Source organism: Crocodylus siamensis, chromosome 1, assembly GCF_052110815.1.
Source record: "Crocodylus siamensis isolate JL-2025a chromosome 1, ASM5211081v1, whole genome shotgun sequence".
Lineage (NCBI taxonomy): Eukaryota > Metazoa > Chordata > Crocodylia > Crocodylidae > Crocodylus > Crocodylus siamensis.
The window spans coordinates 218925598-218942716 of record NC_143395.1 but is presented as its reverse complement, the minus strand read 5'-3'; the positions used below and the strand labels follow the sequence as shown (position 1 = coordinate 218942716).

At 48.9% G+C, this 17119-nt stretch overlaps 1 long non-coding RNA gene across 1 annotated transcript; it reads left to right on the top strand.

Annotated features, from left to right (window-relative positions):
- Positions 1-3043: 3043 nt before the first annotated feature.
- On the top strand, positions 3044-12287 carry LOC149874153 (uncharacterized). Its single transcript, XR_016439902.1, has 3 exons — positions 3044-3070; positions 5688-5774; positions 11980-12287. It is a non-coding gene; the product is annotated as an uncharacterized LOC149874153 (long non-coding RNA).
- The last annotated feature ends 4832 nt before the right edge of the window (positions 12288-17119 follow it).

Below are 17119 nucleotides of genomic sequence, written 5' to 3'. Positions count from 1 at the left end.
TGGGGGAGTGAGGGTGGAGGGCATAGGCGACATGTCAGAGGAGCATGGGGGGCTTGTACCCCACCCCCAGATTTGTGCGCCCATAGTGGGTGTGAGGCTGCAGTCTGGCTGTACTGGCACAGGCACGAGCTGCCTTCACAGCCCAGCAGGTAGGACACAGTGCAGGAGGGCAGAGCGGGGTGGTGAGACTCATTGCTGCCACTGGGACCACCATGCCAGCCACACTGCTCCCAGTACGAGGAGTAACAGATGGGTGGGTCGCTGCCCTCACCTCCTCCCACTGCCACCTGCTCGTGTGTTGGGCTGTAGCTCTACCCTTCCTCCCCTCCCCCATGGCCGGTCTCTACCACCACCACCACTTCCCTCAGGCTGCCTGCACTGCCCCCCACCCCACCTTCTCTCTGGGGTGGAGCCCTGGCCTTAGGGGAGTGTTGGCGGTGTCTGGGCCATGGTGGCAGGGTGAGGGAAGAACAGGCCCCCACATCCGTTCTATCTTACACTGCTGGCGAAGCAGCCGGCGTGGGGATCCTAATGGTGGCAGCAATGAGTCTCACTACGCCGCTCAGCTCTCCCGTGCTGGGTCCCACCTGCTGGACCATGGAGGCAGCTCCTGCCTATGCCAGTCCAGCCAGTTTGCAGCCCCATGCCCACTGTGGGTGCACAAATCTGGGGGGCATGTGCCCCCTCCAATGCCTCCCTGACAACTTGCCTATGGCAGGGGTTTTCAGCCTTTCTTAGTAAGTGTACCCCCGGCAGCCCCCTTTTTAGTAAGTGTACCCTGGGGGGGGGCAAGCAGGTGGAAACAGAGTGGAAGGCAGGGCGAATGGCTGGGAGAGGGGGCGAATGGCTAGGAGGGGTGGCTATGGAGAATTTTGGGGTGGCTATAGCTTCTCAAGCATCCCCCACTCCCCAGCTGCTGCCTTTCCCTTAGGAGCCCATGCTGTGGGGTGGGCAGGGGATGTGCAGCCAGCATGGGGATCCCAAGGGAAAGGCAGAAGAGCAGAGTCCCTCAAGCAGGGGTGGCACTGGGAGGGGCTTGGGGGGGCTATAGCCACCCCTTCCAGCACTGCTGCTGCCTTCCCACCACATGCAGCTAAGCCCACCCAGCTGCTGCCTGCTCTGACCCAGCCCCGGCCCAGCCCTGTCATTGGAGAGAGGCTGGCACAACCCCTGAACCTGAGCCTTCAGCTGGCAGCCTTCCTTCACACTGCACACAAAACTGCTGCCCCCCATGCCTCCCCCAGGGGTGCCTGCCATGGAAGGGAGCCTCCCCCCTCCCGACCCCCCCGCCCACCTGTGCCCCTTGGATGAGCCACCTGAGGCCCCGTCCTGCTCCCAGCCCCAGAGTCCCATTCACTGCCCTGGCTGAACAGCCCCTACCCCAGCCCCTGCCGCTGTCCCAACCCTGGCCCCACTCCCTCCCTCACCACGGAGACCTTGATCTGCTCCCACCATGACCTTCCCTCCCCCATGCCCTTCCTTGCCACAGACTTATCGGAAGGACGCTGCTCTCCAAGCAGCTGGGCTGCATTCCTGGCCGCATACATACATGCAGCTGGGCACATTCATGGGGCATTTATTGGTAACATTATTGGCTATAAAACATTGTATTCAACTGATACTTAATATATCTAGTGGCTTTCATCTTAATCATGGAAAAATGTGGATTTTGGGTTTTTTAATTAGAGAATTTTGGATTTGTTTTTAAATCAGAGAAATTTAGATTTTTAAACAGAGAAAACCAGGATTTCTGGAACTAGGCCAATTTTGTGCCTTTGGGGAATACTTTGTCCTAATGCTAGGAAGAAAGAGGATGCTTTCTGTCTATACATGTGAGGGCTATATTTTCTCTCCAAGTACTGTATCTGTCAGGATATGCATGTGTCAGGGTAATGGAAGCACTCCTCAAGGTATGAGCTGAAGTTTTCCAATACCATAGTTTTACACCTAGTTTGCACCTGTTTTATATCTATTTTATACCTTTTTCTTGCAGAAGACACTATGGTTGGGAAATCAGGCTATACAGAGTCTTGTAAATCTACACAGGCAGGGTACCTGCATGCAGTGTAGGTCAAGTAAGCATCCTTGCTACAGATTAAATATACAACTTTCCCTACCATCTGACTGACAGGTATGAACAAAATCTATTCTCACAATTGTTTCTGTCCCTCTGCATTTTACAAATTTTTTAATATTTAACCTACCAAACCATCTTTAAACCTCCAGGCAGAACACAGGTTCACTAGTATGTTTTAAAAGAATGAGTCTGTTTTGAACCATAGGGATGATATATGGTCCACAATTAAATATTTTTCCAGTCCCTGGAGCTATTTCTTAATTTAATATGTGCTTTGCCTGGCTCCCCAGTACAGATGACTTTCTGAAGTCTTCAGGTTATGAAGCAGTGCCAGATCAGCATAATTGATCAGGTTCACATTGGGCTTTTGCATAATGAATGCAAGCATGTGGCAATCACATGTACACTATTCAAATTTGTATTGCTCATTTGCATAGGCTGTGTGCGTTTAGGAACTTTTATAGGCATAATTTATTCATTGAAATTGCTTTGTGGCCCAAGTCTCCAAGGTCACACACAGTGGGAACCAAATGTTCTGTATCAGCTACATTACATAAGTAAATATTGAATCAAACTAGACCTTCAGAGGCATAGGTAGTAAGGAGTCAGACCTGTTTCCGCTGTCTGCTCTCTTACTCTCTCATTTGAAGTGCTTGAGTAAGCATAGACCAGAGAGCTCCCTGAGAAAATCCACAACTGGAAATGATATACCCACAGTTGCTCTCAGAAAAAGTCCCCTGCTGTGTTAACTAGGGACAGATTTTAAATGAGATTGTAGCCTCATGGCGTTTGGCATCCAAACCTTATTAACACTCGCATTATTTCAGTTTCAGGGGAGTTAGCAAGGCTGGTGGGCTGGGCCCCTAGCTGGATGCATTTTAGGCACCATGTGGTCAGAGCAGGTCTGAGTTGGATTGGATGACACTGTGCATGAAATGCCAGAAGCCCTTTACCCCAGGGATAAAGTAGCAAGACAGCTGGCTCTCATGGCTGGTAAATATATTTATATATATGCATATACTTACTGAGCAAAAATAGCTTGAGTTACAGTCCACTGAGAAATTGAATTAGATTTTAAAACTCAAAATTACTCTAAAGGGGAATATCCACAACTACATTATGACCCAGGCTTGATATACAAATTACTACATGGATTTCTCTGGCCTGTGTTGCCTGGGACCAGCTCTTAATAGGCCCTTCTGGACTGAAAAAATCTGGGAGTCTATTAAAAAAGCATCCGTGGGTTTTTTTTCCCCTTATTCAGTGAGCATACTGCCTTTGCTTCTGAATTCAGATATCATACTTCAGCAAAAAAGAATAACTGATTTACTGCTCCTTGTCCCTGCTAGCTAATGAAACTCATCCAGCCCTGGCAGTGTGAGCTTGAAAACATCCAGGGAACCCACAAAAGGAACCACAACACTATCTTAGTTCCTCCATCTTAATCCTTGATCTAGGTTGGGTGTGGGCAAAATATGGCCTGCAGGCTGGATCTGGCTTGCCAACAGATTTGATCAGGTCCACAGGGGGACAGACACCAACTCATTGGATCTGGCCTGTGGGCAGCTGGCAACACCATATGGTGTCAGGTGGGTGGGCAGGCAGGATTGCGTCTGCCCAGCAGCATTAGCTCTTGACATGGTGGCATCGGCTGTGGACTGAGGTGGGGCTTCTGCCACAGTGGGTGGGCAGCAATGTCAGCTGCGGACACCACTGACAGGTTCAGGAGTCCTGATGCAGAACCTGCTGGCAGTGTCCACAGTCTACGCTGCTGCTCTCCCAGCGCAGTGGAAGCTCCTGCCTGGAGCCCTGACCCAAAACCTGCCAACAGCATCCCCTGTTGTCCCAGGCAGGACAGCTGTTTAGTAGAGTAAGTATAATGCATGAGTAGTGTCAGCCCAGTTCCTAGGACGCAGCTGTTTACATAGTGCAGAACTCTTACCACAAGGGCCCTTCGTGGAAATAGGATACGGCATCTTTCACCTTCCAGTCACAATGGAAAGGACCTGAAAGATACTAACTTTCAGGTCCTTTCCATTGTGATTGAAAGGTGAAAGATGCTATATCCCATTTCCAAACCCCTGAGGCATTCAGCCCTGACAGTATAGATGTCCTAATCCATATGCAATGATATTCGTTTGGGGACACTTTTTAAACTTTACCCACCTTTTGCCAAGGCTGATACTCCCCAACCAATGATCGCTGAGGAACTGTAATTCACAACACAATAAGTTTAGCAGTACAAGAAATAGGGTTGTCAATTAATCGCAGTTAACACACATGATTAATGCATTAATTTGTTCTTGCATTAATTTGTTTAACGTGTTAATCATGCACATGGTTTTGGAGCCCACGCCTGGGCTTCCCTCTGCTGCCTCCAGGCTGCCCAGCGGGGCAGCAGTGGCAGCACGGAGGACTGCAGGGCAGTCTGGGTGTGGGCTGCAGGTGGCTGCAGCAGGATGGGGCAGGGGGCAGGCACACAGATACAAACACAAACAAGCAGCCACAGCCTGCATGCTGCATGTAGAGCAGCACCATGCCAGTAAGTCTGTAGAGGGAAGGGATGGGGGGCAAATCCATGCCCCCATTGTGAGGGAGTGGGGCAGAGGCAAACTCTGGAGTGAATGGGGTCCCAGGGCCAGGGAGGGTCATGGGATAGAGCTGTGGGTGGCCTGTTTAGGGGCATGGTGGGGGGTGGCTCCCCACTACTGCACACACCCCCAGGGGAGGCATGGGGGGCAGGTGCCCCCCAATTTGTGCACGGGCAGAGTTGGGCTGGCTGCTGTGGATTGGGGCTCTATACCCTGCTGTCTTTGCCCTAGGAGCCACACAACACTATGTTGTGGCTCTGCCACCAGGCAGACAGGGCATCCACATGTCTGTGTGTGTGTGTACGTGTCTGTGTGTATATCTGTTTGTGTGCGTGTGTGTGTCCCTCACTCCCAAACCACGCCCCCCCAGCCCTGCTGCTGCCCCTCACTCCTGACCCCCAGTACCCTGCATTAGGGCTGTGCAAAATTTCTCCTGGAATTTCATTTCAAAGCTGTTTTGATGCGTTTCAACCTTGAAACAGTGAAATTGAAACAAAACAAAAGCCTTTGAAACAAAACAAGGGCACTTGAAATGTTTTGAAACATTTCGCAGCCAGACTTACTTGGCTTCAGCGCCAGTCCCAGTCAGCAACAGCAGACTCCTGTCATCCAGCAGGCAGATTGGGAACACACCTGCAACCCCCGGAGGGCTGCGGAGCTGTGCCTGACTCCTTATGGGGGTTCAGGCCCCTGATCTGCCTGCCGGCTGGGACCAGCAACAGCACTGATCTTCCTGGCGCTGGGTGTGGGCTGCACCCAGAGCCAGTCCCATGCGGCAGCACCAGCCGCCAGTCATCCATCCTCCTCGGGCTCTGAACCCTGCATACACACCCACATTCAGCCCCAACACCTTCATAAATTCCCCCGTTACCCCCATCTATACAAAGTACCTGCATACTTTTGAGTTTTTCTGCACATAATTTTGAGTTGCTAGCAATGCGATTAAAATTGCAATTAATTGCGAATAGTTTTTCTAATCAGGCAACTAATCATGATCACTGTTTTTAATCGTTTGACAGCCGTAACAAGAAAGACTGGACCTGACTTTAATCTTGCTGAATGATATCATAGCAATTGACGGAATTACCTCTCTGTAAAATACACAAGTAAGTTTAGCTGCTTATAAAAAAAATTCAAATGTACAGTACACCTATTCTTTGTGGGGCGATTAGTAGGGCTGTGCACCATTCCATTTTGCCTTGAGTTTTGACGGTTCGACAGAACAGTGTTTTTCCGTCAAAACAGAAAGGCTGTAGCGCAGGGGATGGGGTGCCTCCTGCCCCCGGTGCGATGTAGCTCAGGGGACGGGGAAGCAGCCCAGATGCTGGCTCACCGCCCCCTGCCAGATCTGCTGCTGGGGATGGGAAGTCAGCCCAACTGGACTGACTTCCCATCCCCAGCCTATGGTTGAAACCTTTTGACTTTCGAAATGTTTCAACTAGCCTCATTTTGTTTTGAGGCTATTTCAAGGGCCTTTGTTTTGTTCCAATTTTGCTGTTTTGACCTCAAAATTGGTCAAAATGATGTCGGAACAAAATGGCCGGCAAAATTTTGCACAGCCCTAGCGATTAGCACAGGAAAGACCATAGAAGGTTGGTAGTTTCATTTTCTACCTGCAAGAAGTTTATAGGCTATGTTTAATAGTGAGGTGGTTGAAAAGATCAGTAATAATAACCCACAGGGCCTTTCACCCCTGGATCTATGGATTAAATGTATCACAGGTTTATTGGTGTTAAAGTTCTAGCCCCTTGGCAGCTTCTCCAGGCATTTTTACATGTGTAAGTGCCATAGTGCCAGGTGCAAAGCACCCAGTGCTGCAACGCTTGCAGCTGTATAAGCAGCAAATGTGCATCAGCTCAAAGAAAATGGCAGCAGAGTGCTTTTGAACTAAAACACCTGCAGCTTCTATGTACACAGCAAAAGAAGCTAACCCAGATCTTGCTTCCCCCAACCCCCCGCCAGTCTCTTCTGCACCCTTATCTTTCCAAAGAACAGAAATACAGGGTACAAAAACAGTATCTCCGTGGTAGAGTGGTGGAGATAAAATAGGATGGATTCAGCCAGGAGGTCTCTATAAATAATGCTAAAGGTGGTACTCAAAATGGATTTGTGTTTTTAAAGGGTAATTCACTTTTGTGGGAGCCAGAAAAAACAAGGGATTGCTTGTAACTGTATTTTCATTGATCTCCTAGCTGTAATTACAGCTCTCACACCCCCTACTGGCTTGTCCTTGTGCCTTTAATGAGATCACCTTAAATGATAAGATCATGAGATTCCATTAAAACCATTTAAACAAACAATATGTAACTCAGGGAAACCAAAGAAAGAAGCAGGCTATTTTCCTTCATTTGCCTGTGTGCTCCTCTGGGTGCGGAATCCAAACAGTTTGCATTGTTGATAGGGTTTTTTTTGCATTTCTTCAAGGCCTTTCATCTAAGGCCTTAAATCCCTCTAGAAACATTAATATTTAAGCTCTGAGCCCCTCCCTATCTGTCTTTCTCCTTCTCTTCTACCCACCAACCTGATGTGCATAAGGCATTGGAAACACTTGTAGGAAAAAGAATTCCAAAAATGTCCATGATTTTGGGTGCTTCAGTCTTGGCCTTGCTCAGTCACCTCCAGCAGCCTCCAGGACAGGGATTCCAGTTGGAGACTTTAAAATAAAGTGACCTTAGTGAGCTGCTCCTGCCCACACTACTAAGCAGAGCAGAACTAAAGAGACCATCTGCCTTCTCTAACTAGGAGGCACTGTTCTCTACCATGATTTGTGTGACCTTTTTGAAAATCTTTAATATACTGTCCCATTCTCTAGCTGCAGACAGACTCTTTCCAATGCTTCTTAGTTTGCTAGTTAGTTATCTGGAAGATAAGCAGCTTTGAAATCTGCAGACTCCATGGAACCACAATTCATATCCCTCAGGGTTGTCTGGGCCTTTCATCATTCCAGGGCAGATAAACTAAGTACCATTGTACTTTTTTGTCTCTGTGTGGCTTTTGAAAAAGATCCTACAACCCAAAATGCTGTAACCACCACATGGGACCTTTTCTATGTGCAGGGGCCCCACAGTCCTGCACCAAAACTGTCTCCTCTTCATGGTGATCTCTGAATTTTTTGTGCTTCCTGCACCATACTACAGAGCTGACTGGATTTCATAGTCCATATGTGGTATATTAAAGCCAGTTGAAGAACTGTTCAAAACAACAGTTGCTTTTGAAAGCTTGTCTAACTATCCCAACCACTCAGTTGGTCTGATAAAAGATATCACCCCCCAAAAAACTTGCCTCTTTGAAAATGTTTGTGATTTTTTTCCCATTAAAAGCCTTTCAGTGTTTTTAACTACCCCAAACATATGAACAAACACAGTGCTGCAGAGTGAGTTGGTGTCTGCATTTTATCATGCAAGTGGCACAGATAGGGCATTCCATAAAAAGGTAACAATGAAAGCACATTTCACTCACAAAATGAAACCCCAAAGTTGAAAGATGTGAAAATACAACCTTCACTCTTTCTTCTTGGGTGCAAGCATCATGGTGTACTACAGGACAGTCCTGCATCCAGTGTGTAAGCTGCTTGCTGCCTCCTGAATGAGGCTGATAGATTTTTGTATATTTATATATCACCCTTACTGTACAACATGTGAGCCCCTGCAGGGTTCGAATTATACTTCAATTGCTGGTGGGAGGTCTGCAGTACTGCAGGGCTGGGGACAGTGGCAGTGGCAGCCGAAAGGAGCTGCCGCCACCTGGGCTACTTAGAAAGGCGCAGGGCAGGCCAGGGGCTATGTACGGTGGTGCATGGGCTCCGGGCTGTTGCTGGGGCTTGCAGGGGAAGGGCTGCTGACAGGCCCCTGGAGGTAGTTCTCGTCTCTTAGGCTAGAGACAGACATTCAAAAAGCCAGAGCCAGAATTGATTCAATCTTTGCAGTGTAGTCTAACCTGCCTAGGCAGAATTGATTTGCAACTGTACAGGCATTCCCTCTGGACTGAGGAAATGCAGGCAGCAGGCACATGCCTGCAGTTGCTCAGGCCAGGAGCTAGGGAGGGTGGGGAGGAGTGTGGCATTAGAACACAACCTTGCCTGCAGGGAAGCTGTGCTGGAGGGGCATGGGCAACCTGGGCAGTAGCCTTGGCTAAACTGGCCAAAGGCAGGTTTAATTTCCCACTCCCTGTCCCACTGGCAGGGACCTGAGCCGGGTCTGTCCGGTGCTCTCTGCTTGCTGCTGCTGTGGGGGGTGGGCTTGGTGCAGCCAGACTCGGGCCAGCACGGGCCCTGAAGCAGAGGGAGCAGGTAGGGGGTTATTTCCCCTTCTACCTCCAGGGCCCCAGGGGCCCACAGCCAGGTCTGCCCACTCTGACTGCCGCTGCCACCACTCACTCCCTGCTTGGGACAAGCGGCAGAAAAAGCCCCCTCCGCCAGATGTCGGAGGGAGTGGGTATGGAGAAATCCCCCTCTCTCTGCCACTCACTTGGGACAAACCAGGTGACCCTTCGATTTCCTGGGTCTCTTTGTGGCAATGACTGGTCAGTCAGGTCACCGAGGCAGGTAAAATTACTAGGGGGAGGGGAGTGAGCTCTCCTCCTCTGGCGGCCATTTTGAAAAGCCACAAGCAATGTACTTCCAGGCTCCGGCTTGGATGATTCTCTGTAAGTAATGACCTGGAAACTAGCCAGAAGTCTAGAAATACATATAGGCAGTTGCGTTTAATAGGATCATTGAATCCAATATTGGCAAAGGCTCAAATTACTTTTGTTTGCTCAAAGTGAATTTCTAACTTCCTTGTACTACCCGCTCCCTTCTGATCAATAGAGGTATCAAGTTACAACGTGCCTGGCTGCGTACTGGGAGAGGGGAGAAGCAGGCCTTTTGCTCCTTTTGCTTGGCTAGCCAAGTTGGGCTAGGCTTTTTATTTTCCTCTGGTATCTGAGACTATCTTTGGGAGCTTATGGCTATAAGAAGCATCCTAGAATCCCCCGGTGGGTTAAGCACCCACAAGGTCTACAAGGTCGGTGCACCCTGGGGGGCACAGACCTATGACAATGATCAGACCCCGGGGGGTGGCAGCAGTTACCCCAGGCTTGTGGGTGTGCTCCCAGAAGGGAGTTGGCTGCACATATGCGTTCCAGGGGAAGCACTCAAAGCTTGGTTTTTGGTCGCATGTAGTGAGGTGGGTGGCTCAGTGCAGGAGCACCCCCTTCTGTCCCGCCACTGGGGGAATAACCCCTGTCCCTGCCCCCTGCTTAAGGGGCCCTGCTGGCCAGCCTCTGGTAGTGCCCCCACCCCACCATTTTAGTGGCAAGGGGGCAGGGCCCTTGATGGCTCAGCAGCCCCTGTCAAGGTGTCGGGAAGCGCAAGCCCCTTCCCAGCAGGGGGCTGTGCTGTGGGGCAGGCAGAGTTGTGGCGGACTGTGCACAGCAGCACTAGGGCTTGGAGAGTCCTCAGCAGTTTTCCCTGCCCCGCTGCACAGCCTACCCCCTTTACTCCCACTGGGAAGGAGCTTGCGCCCTGAGAAACCGTGACAGGGGCTGCTGCCCCTATCACGATCACTCCCTGCTTGCTGCTCTAGTGGCTGGCTGGGGGCAGGAGCAGGGCCAGAAGCTGGCTGGCAGGGCCCCTAAGGCAGGGAGCAGGGGGTGGGGTTAGTCTTCCTTCTGCCCCCAGGGTCTGCATTGGGGTCTGCCCTCCCTGACTGCCACTACTCACTCTGTACCCGGGGCAAGTGGCAGAATAAGCCCCCTCCTACCCCCATTTCTTTAGCGTCCCTTCCCTCTCTCCATGAGCTGCTGTGCCCATCAAAAGCTCTGCTCCCTCACCACTGCAGCAGTGGGGCGGGGGCATGGACAGATGCCAGTTGGCAGGGCGCTTTAGTTGGGGTTCAGGAGGTGGGTTATTCCCCTCTTCCTCCAGTGTCCAGCAGAAGGGGAGGAGGGGGCTTATTTCTCCACTTGCCCCAAGCAGGAAGTGAGTGGCAGTGGTGGTAGTTGGGGCGGGCAGACCTGGCTGTGCTCCCCTGTGGGCAGTGGGCATAGAGGGGAGAATAATTCCCTTCCCCTGGCCCCTCTGTCTCAGGGACCAAGCCGACCCAGCTCTGGTTGTGTGTGGCCCTGCGGCTGCAGCAGTGAGAGGGGAGTGCCTAGCAGACCTGGCTCAGGTCCTTGCTTGTGGGACAGGAAGGGGGAAAGTAAACCCCTTTATGGCCAGTTCAGTCAAGGCTACTGCTGGGGCTGGCCATGTCCCTGACACTGGAGCAGCCAGCGTGGAGAAGTGCAGGTCTATGCTGGTGGAACAGAGGAGGGAGGTGGGGAATACATTTCTCCCCTGCTCCCTTCTGGGGCCAACATCTAGCCAGACCACCTCCCCTTCTGTTCCTGCTCTGGCTGGGGAGCAGAGGGGTGGGGCCAGCCCTGCTGGGCTGGAGCAGAAAGCCCAGCCCAGGGACCATGCCAGGATGCTGGAGGACTCTGGTTTAAGTTAAATGAGGAAGGGGTCTGGGACAGACGTTACATAAATCAGTTTGAGCCAAATCAGTTAAGTCTGATATTGCATTCAACAAGGTTTATCTCATACCAGTTTCAGCCATTTTGAAACTGGTTTATGCGCACTAAATGTCTGTTCTGTTCTAGGTTTAAACCAGTTTCTGATCACTTCAATCGGTTTATGTGTAACGTCTGTCCTTAGCCTTATGGTGTGGGGTTGGGGTTGGGTTGGAAGGCTCTTGTTTCTTATGGGAAGACTCAGCCCTCCCAAGCTCCCCTGTAATTCAAACCCTGGACCCCTACCTCATTCACTGTATGTGGTCTCTTCTATGTGTTAAGGGGAGAAATAGATCCTCTGTTATACCAGTTACAATTAGGTTTTACTCCACATTTACATCACACAAATTGTAAACAAAATTTGACCAAATCAAAGAGCAGTGTTCTGAACACGTCTCTGACTTCCGTTCTATGAGATCCTGCCTCATGGCACAGTATAGCCTGGACATTGAATGAGACTGGTTTTCAGGGGAACAACATCATGTGAATAAAGATGGCAGGTCAAATTCTCTTCTGATGTAAAAGGATGCTGCTCTATTATCTCACTCACTCATGCCAGCAGACAACTTGGTCCTTCATTAAAATACTCATGCATGAGGGGATAGCTATATGGTTCTGCAACAGTCTTGTGTATGGCATGTCTCGATTTGTGAACGTTGTATTTTGCAAGATCAATGTCCTTAGAGCATACTGTTTTATGGAATTACCTAAATTGTTTTTTGTTTCTTTTTAAAGAAAAGCAATAAAAATCAGATCTTTGACTATTACATTCTCCATAAGGGTTCACCCTCCAGCTATTGAGAGAACTGAAGCTGCCACAGAATACTCTGCCTCCGGACATGTTGCTGAGAGCACATAGCATCCCATTGATCTCCAGATGGAGATTAACATGCTGATCTTGACCTATAACGCCCTCCATGGCCTGGGACTGATCTCTGTGATAGTCCACCTCTCACCCTCTGCCATATCTGCACCTAATGGAGGCTTAAGCAAGGTCCCTGTTCACATAAAAGAGAGGGGTGGCTATCAAGACATTCTCTGTGAAGACTCTGTAAGCTGTTCCTTCGCTTGCTGCTACATCGCCTACATTTGATGACCTTCCAGACATGCTGCAAGAGCTGTAAGTGCTAGGGTTTCTGGAGAGGGCTGACAATCCACTTTCCAGAATGACAAAGGGATGGACAGGGCTGAGGGTGGTGAACTGGATGAGTTCCTATTAAATGGATTACTTTAATTTGCCTGGAGTTTTACTGCATGATTTGGAGCACCATACAGCCTTGGCTCCTTCCCTTTTTAATTAGTAGCTAACTCTAAATGCATAAATAAAATATTGGGAGCTACTTGCTAGACAGCTCCATCCCACCTGAGGTGCATTCTGGCTTTGATTCAGCAAAGCACTTTACTGAATGAAGGGGCTGACCAAGAGAACAGCTCATTAATCAGACACTGATCAAAGTATTAACAACCCTGGGATAATCTTGTAGCACTGGGAGATGATCGTGGGCATTTGGGGCACACATTCAGACAGCAAGGATCAGCACTCAAACTCTTAATGCCCAAGCCTGTACCCTACCTATTCTACCATGGTATATTTCCAGCTCACAGATATTGAGACATCATGTTAGGCCCTGAAATGTGGCTGTTTATGCATGTCTTGTGGTTTTCACATTTCATTTATTTTCTAGATACTTTACAAAATGGAATTGCAGATTTTTTTTTCCCATTTGCAACTTCTAAGCTTTACCAAGTGAGGACTTAAGGTCTTGTATAACTAAGTGATTTAATGATACAGTTGTGCTGTTTCACTTTGGAATAATCCAGCTGTCATGCAGAGTTCCATGTTGATGGAAGAGGATTATTGCAAAAAACCACAAAACGGCATTGTTCCTATGACATAAGCACCAGGTCTCTGACATTTTGTGAGCTTCACTATGGCTTCACATAAAGCAACACATTATAAGCCAGAAACCAAACCACAGGCAAAACCATCCAAGTGTATGAAAAAGCTGTAGGATATGATGTAGGCAGTGTAGTTTGGAGACTACTGCAGGACACTGGGAAACAAGACCCCCTGTAGCTGGATCCCAAGGCCTGCAGTAGTTCTTAACTAGATCTACCATCATGGTGCCTCAGGTGCTCACAGTTTTTAATATGACCATCCCTAGATAGACAAGGAAGTGTTAGTTTCTCCATTTTGCTGATGATGGAACTGAGAGATGGGGGGGCTTGTCTTTACCGTTGCAGCAGTATGTTTTGGCCACAATGTCCCTGAGCGTGCCCCAACCATGCCCTGCCCACTTCTACCCATAGGCATACTCAAAAGCCAGGGAGATTGCTTTAATATACCCCAGGGAATTATGTGCAGAAAAATTCAAAATTATGTGAAATTAATTACTTTTTTTTTAACAAATTAAGCTAAATATAACACTATTTGAACATTCTTTAGACATATATACAGGTACTTGTGTGGGGTGGGGTGGGGTGGGGCGGGGCTTGGGGTGTGGTGGGGGTGCATGTCCAGCGTGTGTGTGTGGGATTTGTGGGGGGTGTGGGTGGGGGGGTTATGAAGGTGTAAGGCATGTGGGTGTATGTGGGGTTTGTGGGGAATTGTGAAGTGGTGTGGGTATTGGAATGTATGGGGTTTGTGGGTGGGTGTGGGCTCCCCCACCACATGTCCTGCCCATGCACAGCACCCCTGTGCACAGCCCCTGCAACCACCTGCTCCCCCTGTGCACAGCCCCACTGCCACTGCCGCGGTACAGCCCCCACTACCACACACACCCCTGGCATAGCCCTCACCACCAGCAGGCCCTTGGGGTGCTCCTGGCCACAGCACAAAGAGTCACCAGCAGCGTGCGGCTCCAGAAAATCCTGGGGACTGCACATGGCAGCAAGAGCTGGCCTGGTTGGACATGCTGGTGGGCATCTTTGGGCCAGACCAGGCTGGCTCTGTGCCAGCACATGGGGCTTACACTGCACTGCAGGCAGGAACCACATGCAGCCCCAGGCACTCAGCTACAGCTACATGCTGCCAGGGGCTCTGCTGTCCCACCAGGAGCATCCCAAGGGCCCGCTAGTGGCTGCTGCTGCTGGCAGTGGGAGTTGTGCACCATGGGGTGGGGGGGGTGGCGGTGGGCCAGGCAAACTGGCCCAGGGCCATTCCCTGCACCCAACTGCGCTGGAGAGACTGGCCTGATCAGAGGATGGTGGCAGAGTTGCTTGCTGGTACATCCAGACTTGGGGCTTGGGTGTGGAGCCAGTCCTATTGAAGAACAGCTGGCCAGCTGCAACAGACCCAGTTATCCCCTTGGTAGGGATTACAGGCTACAGCTGTGTGGCAGCAGCAAAAACCAGGGGGAAAGGAGGAGCAGCTGGAGCTTTTAAGAAGTTCCTGAAGCTGAGGCATGGAACAGAACAGAGTGCAGAGAGCATGGGACAATGAATGGGTGAGGAGCACCTGAGCTGCTCATGTTTTGTTGTGCTTATTAAGAATGGATTGTTAGGGATACCTGGGGCAAAGCCCATCACCTTCAAGTACAAGACCTAGTGTCTTGTAGTTGAAGGGAGACTGGGATTAATGTTAACTGACTGCAGACCCCATGTGGGGATCAGAGATGATATGGAGTATTTATAATCAGAGGTTTGAGGTGGGAGTGTAGGGGCTGGAGGAGCTCCCATTTTGGTCCCTAAGGCCCCATCAGCTGTATCAGGACTGGTGGTGCAAGTAGTTCCCCTTTGAGGAGAAGGATGGTCTCTGGATTGGACATCACCTCCTGAAAGATTCCATCAAAGTCATGGCAGGCGAGACTGTCAGTACTGGACCTCTCTAGATTTGAGGGGGAGAATATACTGGGCTTCCTTATTAAGGACACAGATATACCACAGGCCACTAAGACAACCTCTCTGACGCTGGGAAGTTGGTGATGACTTGATGACAGTTTGCCTAAGGTTATAAAAAATGTCTGTTCCAAGAGCAGCGGCTGAATCTAGGTCTCTTGGAACCCTGCCCAGAAACCTAACTTTGGTCCTGAGGTCCCTGTATACTGCAGTTGACTCTGATTGCTAATTCAAGGATTGTCTTTCCCCTACTCCCCTGCCACCGTCTGCACTGAGCCTATAGGCAAAATTTGAGTGCTGCTTTAATTCAGGCTATTAGCCCCGCTGCTTTAAAATGAGGATGTAGGCTAAACTCTTGAATGCTGACAGTCCTCCAGTGTATACCTACAATTCCTCTGGGTGTCTGGAGGACAGACAAGTTTTCCCACTATTCACTGTGGATCAGCAGCAGCCCCACTTACTGCAGCATGAACAAGCATGGAATAGGCCTCCAGGACTCTGAGTGACATATGGATTTACCCACTCCAAGAAACACCAGATATGGCATTCTAGTGTGGGCGAACTTGTGTAGGTTTAGATAAGCTGGATGCATCAACCCAGGTGTTGATCACCCTAGTTAAGTCTGCAGGTCAAGTCATACATAGATCCAAGGCACAGGTAGTTTTTTCATCTTGATAGAACATGATTAACCTTATACTCTCTGTCTGGGGCTGCTATCCACCCACTCCATCAAACTACAGTGACATGTCCCCATGAGTACTGTGCATTAGGTTAGCCTCCTCCATGTAAAAATGTATCTTTTCTTTTGCTGTGTAGACATAAGCTTAGATTAAGACAGATACTGCCTCTTACCCAGTGTTTGTACAGAGTTGCACTTTGGTGCATCAGTTTTGACTGGGGACTTTAAGTGCCTTGGTAAGACCAAGAATAATATTGAGGAGGATCAAAGCTATTTCAGTGCAGGATGGGACTTATTTTTATATTGTGCTGTTTTGGAGTAGTGTAATCACTGGGAAAATGACAAGAAAAATGGTTTTTATCATAAACAAGATGGCTTAACAGAATCCTCCATTCCCCAAAATGGAGTACAAAAACATGAATCTTATTAACAAATACTGTACATTTCATACAATAACAAGGCTAAAAATACAAGGGGATAGAGAGAGATGACTCCCAGGACTGGCTTTCATATTATGAATACACTTCTATCATCACAGCCTTGAGCTGGGGATTAGCCCCAGTACCAACAGAGTGTAACAAAAACGCACATAGTCATCAACAAAAATTATCCCACAGAGATAAAGTATACAGCAAAAGATACTGCGTTGGCTTCTCACTATGCCCACATCCCAGTACAGGCCAAATGGATATTGAATCAGTATTTGGCTCAACTGTAGAATTGTTTCTGAATTGATGAATCCTTCTTATTTATGAGGGGAAACTTAGAATGAGGTTTAGATTGCATCCTAAAACATTCAGAGCTGCATTCTAAAACTGCAGTTTTACTCCATAAGGAAAAGAAAGAGTGCAAAAGAAACTCCTATTCAATTTTAAGTACAAAGGGATTTCAAATGACAAAGTAGGGTGGCATTGCTACAGACCTGAACAAAAAAAGGCCAAGGGGTTTCTTTTTATATAGTCAAGAACTGTAGGCTGCTTAACTGAGTTTTGCTGTACTTAAGTGAGGTCCTGAAAACATACCTCTCTGCAAATGACATTTTTTTTTCTATATTTAAATCTAATGGTTAGGGTTACCTTTGATCTTGTTACATGGATGAAAATTCAGAGTAATTCCTTTAACTTTAGGGCTAGGGACAGAAGTTACACATAAACTGGTTTAAGATCAGAAACTGGTTTAAACCTGTAACAGAACAGAAGTTCAGTGTACATAAACCAATTTCAAAATGGCTGAAACTAATTTAAGATAAACCAGGTTGAATGTAGTATCAGACTTAACTGATTTGGGTCAAACTGGTTTATGAAACTTCTGTCCCAGGCCCCTTCCCGGTTCAAGTTAAATCAGTCCCCCAGCATCCCAGCATGCTTTCTAGCCCGGCTGGGCTGGGCTGTCTGCTCCAGCAGA